The following is a 16,317-nucleotide window of genomic DNA, read 5'->3' as shown; positions in this document are numbered from 1 at the left end:
CCGATCTAGGCAGGGGAGGTGGTTGGAGCTATAAAAATAAAAGAGATTTTGGATGATTATTAAAAAAGAGGGAAAATATTTTTGACATTAAACAAAATCTTAAATGTATGAGGGTTATTGGGAAATGGGGGTGGCTATTGTGTAACTGACGGGCTAAAATTAAAAGATCTTGATTTTTTTTAATGATTTTGTATATAACTTGTAAATATAGATGTACAAAGTAATTAATAAGGAACCTAAATAAAGGTGGTAATCCTAGTGGTCAAAATTAATTTTGTATGTTTTGTCCAATACGTTGAATTTCTATTTAGAATTTTATTTTAGAAGTATTACTTAAAATAATTAGCGTGAACTATTAAAGCGTAGATACTAGCTGATGTATATGAAATAAGCATTAAGTTAATTTCACAATTTTTATAAGAAAAAATCCTATAACATGTCATTTTACTTTAAAGATATTAAAAAAGTTACGACCGAAAATTTGACTTAAGAAAGATAAGCAGAATATTTAATTTGGAGGGCTAATGCACATAGCAAAACATACAATAAACAAATCACATACCAAATAATTTAGATATCATATGAACTTCTGAATCTTTATAATCTAGACACTTGTCTAATAGGAGTTTAAGAACGTAAAACAATTAGCCGACAATTGCAAACAAACAAATAGTTAATAAATATTAATGACTTAATTTAATCCACGTTCGTCCAAACTAGCTTGCTAACAACAGTTTTTTTTCTTCTAACAACAGATTAATAAATTAGGTCAAACCTAATATATTTATTTTGGAGTTTTCATAGTTTACGTTACCATAAAGCAGTACAGATCTTTATTGTTCAGATTTTTCGTATTTTTTTTTTTAAATTAACTCAAATAGTAATCTATTCGGATCGCTTAAATTAAAAATAACCGACGGATATATCATATATGTATAATTCATGCATAACATTTGTATAATTAGGAGTATATAATATATGAATACTGGTTAAATAAAGTAAACATCAAATTTGACCAGTATTTGTGTTGATGTTTACTTTATTTAACAGTATTTGTGTAAAGATCTCTTTTCTTTTTGTGGTCCCAACTCACAAGATGTTTTCATTTTATCTTTTCTTGAAAAATTAATTGGTGGGTATTTGTGTGGTGTCAATTACCCAACAAAGATTGTACAATCTAACTGTTTTCATACATTAAAATTGGGTTGCTTATGAAGATTGTATAAAAAAATTATTTAACACTTACCTATATTGAGTGGGGGGACCATAAAAAACAATCTCTCCAACTATATAAAGGCAAGGGTAAGGTTGTATATTTACTATTCTCTCCTTCAGATCCGCATTTTCAGGTTCTTTGTTCCTATTAACTTCACAAGAAAAGGTAGAACCATCATAGTAAGGGGTTGGGGGAAAATAAGAAATATAAGCACAACCATGAAGGTGACCATTTTTACCACCACACACATTCCACAAATAAGATTGAGTTGGTTCACATAACTCGCTCTCGGGAATATTTTGATAATTTTGATACGAGTGGTTTCCTTTACAATATTTATGAGGATCAATAGTAGATCCACACCTAAATTCCCATAATTCCAAGATGTCATATTTCTCAAATCAACGGTTATAATAAAATTAAAAAAATAAAAATAAAACAAAACAAAATACAAGTTCAAACTCGCAACCTAGCAATATATACAGCTACAACTACACCGTTAGTTTCCCGGCAACGGCGCCAAAATTTGACCAAGCCCAACTCTAGTACTAAAAAGGATAAGCGGTCGCTGCAAATATAATCCGGTCTAAAAGTCCGGAGTCGAATCCCACAGAGAACTAAGGCTTAGCTATATCTGTTTAATATCACTAAAAAGACAAGTTTGAACAATTTTCTAAATTATAAAGATTGAGATTTATATTTCTAACTAATTAACTAGCAAATACTACAAAGTGGTAAAATTATCAACTAACGAGACAAAGGGTTGGAGACTAAATTAAGGAGGTCTAGAGTTATGATTTCCCCAATTGTCGGAATCCTTCTAGATATGTTCCCTACAATTTTGCCAATGTATTCTCTACTGATCGTGAGCACTTTAGGTGTCGTAATTCTCTCTCGAGCAACTACAATAATTTACTAGACATATTCTCTCGAACTACACTAGTTGGCTTTATCTAACAGCTCCTTATGACCACGTCAAGGCTTTGTTATTTCTAAACCCGCCTTTAAACCCGCTGTATTGATTTCTCACATACGTTAGGAGTGACGTTGTTCAACAACCACCTAAATATGTACCACTACACCAGTGTGTAATTCGTTTTATCTTGGGAGGAAATAATCCATAACCTTGGGTACTAGAAGGGGATTAAATTCCTTAAGGAAACACTATGAATTCAGTGGCCTCGAATTGGTTTTCTGTCATTTCTGTTTATGTTCATTTCTGTTTGTATTCATTTATATTTCCAGAATTATTTTACAAATACAGTATACTAACAAGCTTAAGGAATTTAATATATATTCTGTATTTGTACTTACTATTTTTGGAGAGTAAAACCTTTGTGGTTTTTTACTCTATTGGAGATTAAAATCTACGTGATTTTAATGTTTGTGTCATTCTTTTACAGAAATGACTAATGATAATGTGAACCAAGTTGTTCCAACAGTGACTGCCAATGCCTCAACGAGCCGAACAACACCGGCAACATTGGCACCGGCGGAGAAACCTGGAAAATTTTTCGGGATTGATTTCAAGTGTTGGCAGCAAAAGATGTTCTTCTATTTGACTACTCTAAGTCTCCAGAAGTTCATCAAGGAAGATGTTCCTGTGCTGCCCGATGAAACTCCAGAAACTGAACGCTTTCTCGTGATTGAGGCGTGGAAGCATTCAGATTTTTTGTGCAAGAATTATATTCTAAGCGGGCCGGAGGATGCTTTGTATAACGTCTACAGTGGCGTGGAAACGTCAAAAGCATTGTGGACCGCGCTTGAAAAGAAATACAAAATCGAAGATGCCGGGTTGAAAAAGTTTGTTGCTGCAAAGTTTTTGGACTACAAAATGGTAGATAGCAAGTCTGTGATTACCCAAGTCCAGGAATTGCAAGTGATTATTCACGATCTCATTGCTGAAGGTATAAATCAAATTAATATTGATGTTGAAAGTAGTAATCTTAGTATTTTTACTAACAGAAATTTCATTGAAGGTCTTGTCATCAATGAAGCATTCCAAGTAGCAGCGATGATTGAGAAGTTGCCTCCTTTGTGGAAGGACTTCAAAAACTACTTGAAACACAAACGCAAGGAGATGTCCCTTGAAGATCTCATTGTTCGGTTGAGAATCGAAGAGGACAACAAAGCTGCTGGAAAGAAAGGCCGTGGGAACTCAACAATAATGGGAGCAAATATTGTTGAAGAAAACAAAAAGAGGAAGAAGGCTTCTGGACCGAAATACAACCCAAGCAAGAAGCGGTTCAGTGGAAACTGCTACAACTGTGAAAAAACCGGACACAGATCTATGGAGTGTCGTGCTCCGAAGAAAGACAAGAAGAAGGGTCAAGCAAACATGGTTGAAAAGTATGATGATGTTGATGACTTATGTGCCATGCTTTCCGAATGCAACTTGGTGGGAAATCCTAAAGAGTGGTGAATTGATTCTGGAGCCACTCGCCATGTTTGTGCTGTTAGAGAAGCTTTTGCTACTTATGCTCCTGTTGGACCCGATGAGACGATTTCAATGGGAAATGCTTCAAAGGCCAAGATTGAAGGATGTGGGAAGATATTTCTCAAAATGACTTCCGGCAAAGTGGTGACTTTGAACAACGTCCTTCATGTTCCCGAGATTAGGAAGAATTTAGTCTCTACTAGACTTCTTGTTAAGAATAGTTTTAAATGTGTTTTTGTTTCCGATAAGGTTGTAATAAGTAAGAATGAAATGTTTGTAGGAAAAGGTTACCTCACTGAGGGCCTTTTCAAGCTGAATGTAATGGTTGTTGAAAATAATAATAAAATTTCAGCTTCGTCTTACTTACTTGAGTCAAATGAATTATGGCAAATACGTTTGGGTCATGTCAATTATAAAACCTTGCGGAAAATGATTAATTTGGAAGTATTGCCTAAGTTTGAATGTGAAAAATCAAAATGTCAAGTATGTGTGGAATCTAAGTATGTTAAACATCCTTATAAGTCAGTTGAAAGGAATTCAAATCCTTTAGACTTAATTGACACAAATATTTGTGATATGAAGTCAATACCATCTCGCGGTGGAAAGAAGTATTTCATAACTTTTATTGACGATAGTACTAGATATTGCTATGTTTACTTACTTAATAGTAAAGATGAAGCAATAGACGCATTCAAGCAATACAAAAATGAAGTTGAAACGCAACTTAACAAGAAAATCAAAATGATAAGAAGTGATAGGGGTGGTGAATATGAATCTCCTTTTGAACAAATATGTTTAGAATATGGAATTATTCATCAAACAACAGCCCCTCACGCCCCAATCCAATGGGATTGCAGAAAGAAAGAATCGTTCATTAAAGGAGATGATGAACGCATTATTGATAAGTTCTGGTTTACCACAGAACTAGTGGGGGGGAAGCCGTTCTTACAGCTAGCCGAATACTAAATCGAGTACCCCATAGCAAAACACAATCCATTCCATATGAAAAATGGAAAGGAAGGAAGCCCAACTTGAATTATTTTAAAGTGTGGGGGTGTTTGGCAAAAGTGCAAGTTCCTAAACCTAAAAGGGTAAAAATAGGACCAAAAACCGTTGATTGTGTTTTCATAGGATATGCGACTAATAGTAAAGCATATCGATTTCTGGTTCATAAATCAGAAAATCCCGACATTCATAATAATACGGTTATAGAATCAAATAATGCTGAGTTCTTTGAAAATGTATATCCATATAAAAAGGAATGTGAGTCGACTGGTGAAGGATCTAAACGACCTCGGGAAGAAACAAAAGAAAGTACACTTAACCAGGAGGATCCAAGACGTAGTAAACGGCAAAGAACGTCTACTTCATTTGGACCAGATTTTGTAATTTTCTTATTGGAAAATGAGCCTCAAACATTTAAAGAAGCTATGTCTTCTTCGGAATCATTGTTATGGAAAGAGGCAGTCAATAGTGAAATAGAATCCATATTGAACAACCATACATGGGAATTGGTTGATCTTCCTCCTGGAAATAAACCGTTGGGTTCTAAATGGATCTTTAAGAGGAAAATGAAAGATGATGGCACTATTGACAAATATAAGGCAAGACTTGTGGTCAAAGGGTATAGACAACGAGAAGGTTTTGACTATTTTGATACATACTCTCCAGTTACAAGAATTACGTCCATACGAACGTTAGTAGCGTTAGCTGCAGTTTATGGTCTTGAAGCTCATTCCCGTTAGGCCGAAGTGCTTCATCAAATGGATGTTAAGACGGCCTTCTTAAATGGAGAGTTAGAGGAAGAAATCTACATGGAACAACCTGAAGGGTTTGGGTTCCAGGTAAAGAAAAGAAGGTCTGTAGACTTGTTAAGTCCCTTTACGTTTTAAAACAAGCATCCAAACAATGGCATGCGAAATTTGACCAAACAATGTTGTCAAATGGATTTAAGATAAATGAATGTGATAAATGTGTGTACATTAAAAATGTTCCAAATCACATAGTCATTGTTTTCTTATATGTGGATGATATGCTCATAATGAGTAATGACATTGCCAACATAAATGCTACTAAGCGTATGCTAACTAGCAAGTTTGATATGAAAGACTTGGGAGTTGTTGATTTAATTTTGGGAATTAAGATCCATAAGACTTCTCAAAGTCTGGCATTGTCACAATCTCATTATATTAAGACAGTACTTGAAAAATTCAAGCACTTGGGCTTTAAAGTTGCAAAGACTCCAATTGACGTGAATCTTGCATTAGCAAAGAACAAAGGCCAAAGCATATTACAATTGGACTATGCTCGTGTATTGGGTTGCTTAATGTACATCATGAATTGTACACGACCAAATATAGCTTGTGCTATAAGTAAATTGAGTCGATATATGAGCAATCTAGGTCAATATCATTGGATGGCCATGAAACGAGTTTTGGAGTATTTAGTACATACCCAGGATTTTGCTTTGCACTACAGTAAATATCATGCGGTCATTGAGGGATACTGTGATGCAAATTGGATCACCGAATCAACTGATTCTAAGTCCACAAGTGGATATGTATTCACTATTGGTGGAGGAGCGGTATCTTGGAAGTCGTCCAAACAAACTTGTATTGCCCGCTCTACAATGGAGGCTGAGTTCATAGCCTTGGATAAAGCCGGTGAAGAAGCTGAATGGCTCCAGAATTTCTTAGAAGATATTCCATTTTGGCCCAAACTGTTGGCACCAATATGCATACATTGCGATAGTCAAGCGGCAATTGGAAGGGCTGGGAGCGTTATGTATAACGGTAAATCTCGCCATATACGACGAAGACATAAAACCGTTAGACAATTACTTTCTAGAGGAATTATCACGATTGACTATGTAAAGTCAAGTGATAATGTGTCGGATCCACTTACAAAAGGCCTAACTAGAGAGGTAGTTGAGAAGTCATCAAGGGGAATGGGACTGTGGCCGAGAACAAGTCATAGTGGCGGTAACTCTACCTAGAAGACTGGAGATCCCAAGATCTAGGTTCAAGGAGATCAAACAAAGTCATTAATGACGGTTCAACATTGTCAACTAAACTTTTGGTCCATTCTCGCGATGAGACAATGTTCAGTACCAAGGATAAAGTATTAAGGTTTTTTAATAATTTCTAAATTTGATACAGGGTATATCGAATAGTGTATCTACGGGATGACACATTTAGGAATCACCTATGTAAGTGTGAAGTTTTAGCCGCTTCAAGGAGAACTTTGTAAGGCCAGTTCTCTACACACTTATGAAACCAGGCGGTGTTAATGGCTGAAACGAACACAACAATGAGAACCAAAGACGGTTAAGGGTTGGTTGTGTGACTTGTGGTTGTCTAGGTATACACCAAAGTTCGACGGTTCAAAGATATCAAATCTACCGATTGATCGAGTATATCCGACATAAGTTCACAATGAAAAGTTCAAAGGGAAACCTACTTATCCAGATGCAATTAATCCTTGCTTGCGAATCACACAGTTTTTCATGCATACTTCCATGATAAAGCCATTCCCCATTCATGTGGGGGATTGTTGGGTGTTTTATGTATTTAATTAATATATTAAATACTTAAAAGAGGGTGAATGGGAAATGGAGGAAAATGAAATTTTGAGTGAAATTTTAAGTTTTCCTCCCTTGGCAAATGGACATAGTCCCATATTGGAAGAGGAAGAGGTTTTTTATGGGTATATAAGCAATTGCTCTTCTTCTAGCTCTTAAATAATTGAGAAGAAGGCAAGCCTCGCGCCGTCGTCGTCGTCGCTCGCTCGGATCGGCTTCGGCTACGGCTACGGCTTCGGATTCGAATTTGGATTCGGATTCGGATTCGGATTCGGATTTGGATTTGGTCAAATGATCGATTGATTGATTAACTTTTTGGACCAAATTTATTTGTTAATAGTAAAATATTGACAGAAATGTTATTAAATATTTGTTTTTAATAACAGAATATTAATATTAAATCCAATCCGTTTTTCTGTTTTGGTAACAGAAAAGTAACTACCCTCTTCAATTTTCCCTCTTTATTTTCCCTCTTTATTGTTGAGTAAATGGCTATTTATGTAATGGCATTTATGCTGTGGCCGTTTTTCATAAACAGCCATTCTGATGAGTTGGACCTCTTCAGATTTCAGCCCAACTTTGGCTATAAATACAACACTATTCTGCTCAGAATTTCACTACGATTTTCTGAGTTTTCTCTCCTTCTTCTGCATACTTTTAGCATCAAACAAAGCAAAAGTAAGTGTGATTTGCTACCGAACTTTGTGTTCGCTGAAACACTTAGGTTTGAAGTACCACTACACCAGTGTGTAATTCGTTCTATCCTGGGAGGAAATAATCCATAACCTTGGTCAGTAGAAGGGGATTAAATTCCTTAAGGAAACACTGTAAATTCAGGGGGCTCGAATTGGTTTTCTATCATTTCTGTTTGTATTCATTTATATTTCCAGAATTATTTTACAAATACAGTATACTAACAAAAAGTCATAACCAACAATGAAAAATAGGAAAAGGAAGGAAAAACTCATTGAAGAATTCCCCGCCTTGCTCCTATTGTGTCTCTGCCTCCTTAGGTCGAATCTGTGTCAAAAATTGGTCTCCTTAGCCTCCTTAGGTCTAAATTATGTCAAAAGTGTGTCCAACCTCTCAAAATATCATTTTTTTCATGTATATATTCCAAGTAGGGTCGGGCCCAAACAATATACTTTGTCCTACGCGAAAAAGGACAAGTTTACAGGCCTGGATGTCCGCGGCCGCGTTCCGGGCGCGGTACTTTGCAAGTCTACTGTTTTAGTCCGCGTCAGGTTCGCGGTCGCGGTTTCGACCACGTTTTGCACCCTGTTCCATTCGGAATTTGGAAAAACGTAAAACATAAAAGTTGTAGCCCTTTGAGTTATCTTTCCAACCATATATTGCGAAGCCCAAATGGAGTTCTGAGTGAAAAGTTATGTGTATTTTACTAGACAGTGCGCAATATGCCTACTCGATTCTTCGTTTTGTTGCTCTATCATCCGTTGAAGCCCGAATACGATCCCGGCTTAATTCCTTGGGCTTTTACTCAGACTTCAAAGCTCCAAATCACTTGAATTCATTCCATAACATCTACATAGCTCGGAATCACTCCTATAAGGCATAAAACACACACTTAGTGCAAAACACTAGCGATTAAAGCGCAAACTCAACTAAAGTGCAGTAAATTAGAGTGTAATAATCGACTAAAATACGTAATTATAGCCTATCATCAGCCATCACCACCAACAACTATCATATTTTTAAAAAATTATATATTTTATTGATAGAATATTATATTAGTTAGTATTTCATTTGAATTTTATGTTTATTAATTTTCAAATAAAGATAATTTTATGCATTCAAGATGTTAAAAATCAAACAGTCATAATTATTTGGTATTCAGATCTTAATACATATCTTAATATATTCGAATATATATTCAGATTCAGATGTCTTAATCTTAATACACATCTTGATATTCAGATGTGTATTCAGATTCAGACGTCTTAATCTTTAAAAAAAAAACAAATGAGGCCTTATTCATTCTACCATAAACCGTGCGTGGTTAGTTACCCATTGTTCACGTGAAAAAGCGTCATACTCGTCACAAAGATATATATATAATGGATGACATGTCATTATTATAGCAATTTGGACTAATCAACACCTAACACTTGTGCTTTTGGTTAGGCAATAAATCATTAAGGTCAATTCCTACCATTATTTAACATCATTAATGTCAATAAGAAAATATTCCAAGTTTTGAATCCTACGGTATTATATTTAGGTAAAATGATATTGTACGGTCATTCTTAAAATAAGAGTTGATAAATATATACAAATAAATATATAAATTTTATACACTTCTATGGTTACTGAATATAAACAATTATGGTTGCGGGCTCAAATAATCTTTGCCCTATTATTTATATCCACTTATTTTATACGTGCATGATTGTATGACTTTTTCATCTTTTATTTATCTCTCAATAAAAGAAGATTTTACTCGTTGGATAAAAAAAATTTGGAAAAAGTTCAAAAATTTAGGTGATTTATGCTCCATAATTCGATATATTTGTACCTCAAACGAGATTGATCTAAAACTTTAGAAAATTTGGATCAAGACTTATTTTTATGCTTTAACATGTTTTAATCCAATTAATTCGTCCATTTAACTTAGCTAGTTATTCAATAACGGAAAAAACTTACATATATTTAATATTTACATCAAATTAATAAATGTATAACATGTTCTTTAAATGTTAGGTTGCTATCTATGTTAGGATTTCTTATCACGCTAGACATGCAAGTCTTTTCAACAATAGATGATAAATAAATTCTTAAATGTTAGATCTTTTGTTCTTTTCCCGAACTGAAGCTTCTATTTTATTTTTCGATCCCAAAAAAAAAAAAAACAGATTTTATGAGAGTCAAAATGTCATTTATAGGGTAAAATTAGAATCGATTCCTTAATTTTTAAAACTAAAGTTTCACACATCGCTATAACACTTTTAAGTCAAAATTTTATATAAAATAATTATAAAAAAAAAACCAAGGTGAGTATTACTTATTCCTTTGATATATTCCTAGCTTATGTTAGATTTGGATATTGGAGGTTTAAACGTGAATAGCATTGGATTCCTGAAAACTGCATTTATTTCTTGACTTTGACTAAATCGTTTTCCATATATTCTATTTATATTTACTCAACCAATTCCCCATCATTCTTTATGGTGCAAGATTTTCCCACTATCTTTTTGAGATATTTGATTGCTTTATTTTAAATGAAGTAAATGCGAAAATGGACGGAAGCACTTCATTTGAATAATTCTTGACAAATGAATATTTATAGCCTCTCCAAATATATATATATATATGCTAGAAAATGCAATAGTTTCACCCGATCAGTAAATTTATATTTTGCCCATAGTTCTTCGCTCTTGGGTAGTTGATATATATACTTTTTGGCTAGAAAATACAATTAGTTTCACCCGACCAGTCAATTTTGTATTTCGCCCATAGTTCTTGGCTCTTGGGTAAATGATAGAGTCATCCAAGGGATTTTTACATTCCTATACCACATAAGAAACCTTTTTACCCTCCATGTTTAAGGTTTGATTTAATTACAAACCCGTATACCAAATTACCAATCCTATACCATACTTAATTAAGGGTCTAATTAATGGGCAGTTTTTACTCCTTAATCAAAGGTATCCATATATCCTACGTTTCTCTCCCCCCTTAATTCCTAAGATCTGACCAGCACCATAAAAATCCATTGCTTTTAAACAGATGGAAGTAATCTCTCACTCCGGCAAATACCAAATACCAGCGGCAAAATCAAATCAAATTAATCAAATCTTCGAAGTGTTTCTCTGCGTCTCTATTGGGCTTAAGCGAAGTAGAAGAAAGGCTCAAAGATGGAGGAAGATTTGAAAATGGAGGCAGTACGCGAAGTTGAATTAGACGACGAACACAGAAGACTTCGTCAATCGATCAATCAACAATTCTCAATTGTAAATTTGTGGGGTAGCCATATGAATCTTCTGTTATTTGTAATTTTTTGTAGAAATTTTGTAAATGAAGAGCAAATTGTAGAAATGTGACATCCACAATTAATCTGCATATTGTCTATAAAATTTTACAAAACTACAAATTAACTACATTTAACCTACATTATAACTACAATCTGGAAACAATTTACACATGGAAGTTCTTCAAGTTGGAATTGGCCACAGCTACATTTCTTGTTTTCTAGACACACAATGTACCGCTTCACACCATCCAACACAGTATGTATATGATCTGTTGAAGCCCTCACCTACATTTTCAGAACAAACACAAAGAAAAAAATTTTACAATATTAAAAATATAGTATCTACAATATATCTATATTTTATCTACAATTTATCTACAAATTAACTACAAACTATAACTAAACTACAATTTGCCTACAATTTATCTACAATCTGGAGACACTGTATATTAAAATATTTTTTTCCTGCACCAAATAAAGAAATTGTAGTCAAATTGTAGATATATGTAGTAAATTTGTAGATAATATTATAAAACTAAGAAGACCTATTGCTGTTATTTTTTTCTTCTCATTTTTGTTGTTGTTTACAAGCTTTAAGTTATTGTCATTGATCTGCCTTTGAACTCTCCACTTTATGTCCATTTAATTGGTGCTTGTTTTTTTGAATCAGATGTGACATCATGCTGGCTGCATCTTGAGGAAAGCAAAGCAGATAAAATCGTATGCCATTTTCTTTTCTAGAAAAATGCAGTTAAGATGTGGTTTAGCGATACTAGAAGAAACGAAGAAACGACGAAGAACAGATTTTTTCAACTTTGAGTTGTTGAAACTCGAAAATTCGAATTGTTCGTTCTTTTTTTTCGAGAATTTGAATTGTAGTTCTGGAGAAAAATACGCAGATGAGAAATCTCCTTTCCCTTTTTAAAAATTGAATTTAATGTAGAATCAATTAACACCAAGATTCTCTCCTTAATTTTAGGGAATATTCTACCCTTTTAATGCCTAATAGTCGAATGGTACAAAATTTATAGGCAAAACGTGGATTGGGCGGGTAATTAACAAACAATGCACATTTTTGGTAATAAGGTTTCATATATGGTATAGTTAGGAAAAAATCCCGTCATCCAATCATCCAAAACGCCTAGAAACACTGATCCATTTCATTTTAACCCAGGTTTAAGGCCCAAACTAATTACTAGGGGTGTCAAATGGGCGGGTTGGGTCAATTTTGGGCGGGTCAAAATGGATTGAGTCGATAATTCGGCGGGTCAAATGACCCGCCCAAAAGTTACTTGGGCTAAGATGGGTTGGGTCAAGATGGGTTAAAATTCGGGTCATAACCCAACCCGCCCAACTCTTATTAAACTTTGATTAATATGTGTTATTTTCTTATAAATTGTATAATTACTAATTAAGGATTTTTTGCTTTTGTTATGGTCATATTTAAAATATTAAACAAAAAATAAAATTATTTCTAAGAAATTTTGACAAACTTACTCATGGATCAATTTGGGCTAAAAATTAGCCCAACTTTAAATGGGTTGAGATGGGTTGGGTCCAGATGGGCTAAGTTCAATAAATGGGCGGGTCAATAACCAACCCAACCTTGAGCGGATTGGGCGGGTCATTTGGGCTTGGGCCAAATTTGACAGCCCTACTAATTACTATCTAGTGTAAAAATTGCACGGGGCGCCCTATTTGGTCGCCCCCATTTAACCTATACCCATTTTTTATAAAGCTTTAACTTGTACCCACTTTTTAAACAACTTCAGCTTCCTTTCTCCTCCTCCTTCTCCTCCTCCTCCTCCTCCTCCTCCTTCTTCTTCTTCTTCTTCTTCTTCTTCTTCTTCTTCTTCTTCTTCTTCTTTCTTCTTTCTTCTGCTGCTGTTGGTGCTGCTATGAAACTTCAGTTCATGGGATGATTGCCATAAATATGTTTATCAGATTATTTAAAAACAAATTATAAATAATTACGTAAGTTAGTAGACAATAATTTGTGAATATTTCCACGTAATTCTGTTCTTTGCACGTTTATTGTTTCCAAAATTTATGATTTAGATATTGTTGACAATCTGCTTATTTTATAGTAGTAATACACTATGAAAGAATAAAGTGATTATTTATCTAGTATGTTAGAAAGCTTTTTCAAAAACTTCAGCTTATGTAGTGCTGAAGTTTTACAAATGAACTAAATAACTTCAGCATCTTCTGCTGAAGTTTTTGAAAAAGCTTTATGACAAAACTAATGAATCCAGGACAAAAAGACTTCAGCTTATATAGTGCTAAAGTTTTTACAAATGAACTAAATAACTTCAGCATCTTCTGCTAAAGTTTTTGAAAAAGCTTATCCAGGACAAAAAAACTTCAGCTATTTTAGTGCTGAAGTTTTTACAAATGTACTAAATAACTTCAGCATCTTCTGCTGAAGTTTTTGAAAAAGTTTTATGACAAAACTAATGAATCCAGGACAAAAAAACTTCAGCTATTTTAGTGCTGATGTTTTTATAAATGAACTAAATAACTTCAGCATCTTATCCAGGACAAAAAAATTTCAGCCTTGTTTACTAGAATGCTGAAGTTTTGCGTGATTGTCTTTGCTACTTCAGCCCCGTATGCTGAAGTTACGCGAAAAAGTGGGTACGCTTACAATTTTTTTTTGCAAAGCGGACACAAGTTAAAACGTGACCCAAAAAGCGGGCATAGATGCAAATCCCCCCTATCTAGTTGAGAGAAGTCCAGTCGGGGTTCGTGATTACTTTAATATGAACATATTGGTAGCTGAAACAATAAGCGACCTGTTAAATAGGAAAATGACGTTCTATTAACATGTACGTCGTTGATTTCAAGGCAAACTACTCATAAATGGTTAAAATAAATAATAGGAAGAATGTTATAAATAGAGTTTTATTTAATGTGAATGTCTATATTTTAAAGAGATTGTAGGGATTTTACTTGGTGGTTGTAGACAATAAATTTTCTTAGAGTAGAAATTAAATGCAATCACAATACAAATATGAAGAAACATAATTTTATTGATAAATAATTACGGGTACAATTCTGTTTCTCCCTTGATTCTTCTCTCCTGATTATCTCCGTTATTCGAGGGCTAGAATAGCGCGTTTCTCGAACATATGATGATGCAAACCTTCATGGGATGTATTTGATCTCCATGAAATTATGTTTATCCGGCCGCATCTTGATCTCTTTGTGAATATCCCATGAGTTTATGGGATTTTCGAGATGATCTCCATTTTTTGAGATGCCCTTTTAAGAGAATACGATTGAGCTAGGGTTAGGATAGAGTAGCCTCCAATGCTGGATTTTAGTAGAGTAGCCTCCAAGCAACACTGACAGACTCCTAGAGTTTCAAGAGGTCTTGTAGTATCTTGAATTTAGGATTTAACTCGATCCATTAAGATTTCGATGTCTACAGTGGTTAATCACTTTTCCCATATAAATAGAGAGGTCTTATTCCATTGTAATTGATCCCTCTCCCTACTTTTCTCTGCAATATTCTTCTTCTTTCATTGTTTTATAACATGTTATCAGCACGAGACTCTAACCAATTGAGTAGAAGCTTTGGGATTGAGCATATTGATTGCTAATTGTTCCATGAACTTCCTTCATGATTAAATTCTGGATTTAAGGTATATATTTTAGCATATTTTTCTCTTTTATTCTATAATTTAATTTTAAATACAAGCAAAGAAAATAAATTTTGATTATAACTCTAATGGAGCTAGTAAGAAATTATAACCACTCGAAGTGGTAAAATTTCTATGTCTTGCCATGATCAAAGTCATGTATGATCGTGAGCACAAGAAGTGAAAACCCATCCCATTGAATTTGATTCATTCTCATTCCCTTAAGAGAATGTGATAGCAATATGTGATAAGTCTGAAAGAAGACAAAATTATTACCATGAAGGTATCGATGGATGTGGACGTGACAATAGACGAAATTATAATCGTCATCATTGTAATAATGAGAATAATAAGGATTCTCAAAATAATCCTTCACTCTGTGAAAGTAATATTTGTCATCGTTTTGACATAAAATTTTATAAAGCACATACAGATGATTATGGTCCATTCATGATGTGAATGTGATAACATCTGATTTACGAATACAGGAAGAATATGAACGTGCTAGTAATAGTGAATATACCACACTCACCTCTAGAAGAATGTTTGAGATGAAATAAGAAAATAATTTCATTATTATGACATGAATGGTCATTGATCACGTACCTATTGTGATTATGTCAAATATTTTGGTAATGTGATTACTAAAAGACAACGGTAATGCAAGAAACAGATCTTGCATATAATTTTGACCATAACCATAATGGTATAATTTTCTCTTTAAAAGAGGTATTCACCATATGGATGTTGATGAATATGTGATACTACAAAATTAATTGAGAACTCTACAAGAGCCAATTATACTATTTTGGAGAAACACAATTGATTACCAATAAGGTATTGTGTTGTAGCAAGTCTCAAAGAAACTTATTCAGTTTCCAAAGTATACGCGAAAGCGGTTGATTATATTGAGACTATAAGTAAAGGAAAGATTTAATATCTACAACTTGTAGCGGGGTAATATTATCACGACCCGGATTTTCCACCTTCGGGAATCGTGATGACGCCTACTCGTGAAATCTAGGCAAGCCGACAATTACAGTCTTACCACAATTATTATTAATCAAACGGAAACAGATGATAACCAAAACAAAACAAATAAGAAATACGGAAGTGATATAGCAATTCAACAATTCTAATACATAACTACCCTAATGATCTGGTGTCACAATCTACGAACGTCTAAGATTTACTACAAGTATAAGTCTGAAAGAAGTACAAATGTTCTCGAAAATGGAAAGAGACAGGAGAGACTAAAATAGGGAAAGGGGACTTTTGGCTCTATGAATGCCAGCAGATCTACCTTGGTCTCCATGGACCAAAGGCAGCAACCTCAAATCTACTCACAAGGTCCGGCACCGAAATCTGCACAAAAAGTGCATAGTGCAGTATCAGTACAACCGACCCCATGTACTGGTAAGTGTCGAGCCTAACCTCAGCGAAGTAGTGACG

Source organism: Nicotiana attenuata, unplaced genomic scaffold (genome assembly GCF_001879085.1).
Source record: "Nicotiana attenuata strain UT unplaced genomic scaffold, NIATTr2, whole genome shotgun sequence".
In the NCBI taxonomy this organism is placed as follows: Eukaryota; Viridiplantae; Streptophyta; class Magnoliopsida; order Solanales; family Solanaceae; genus Nicotiana; species Nicotiana attenuata.
Note: the sequence above shows the minus strand (reverse complement) of the source record.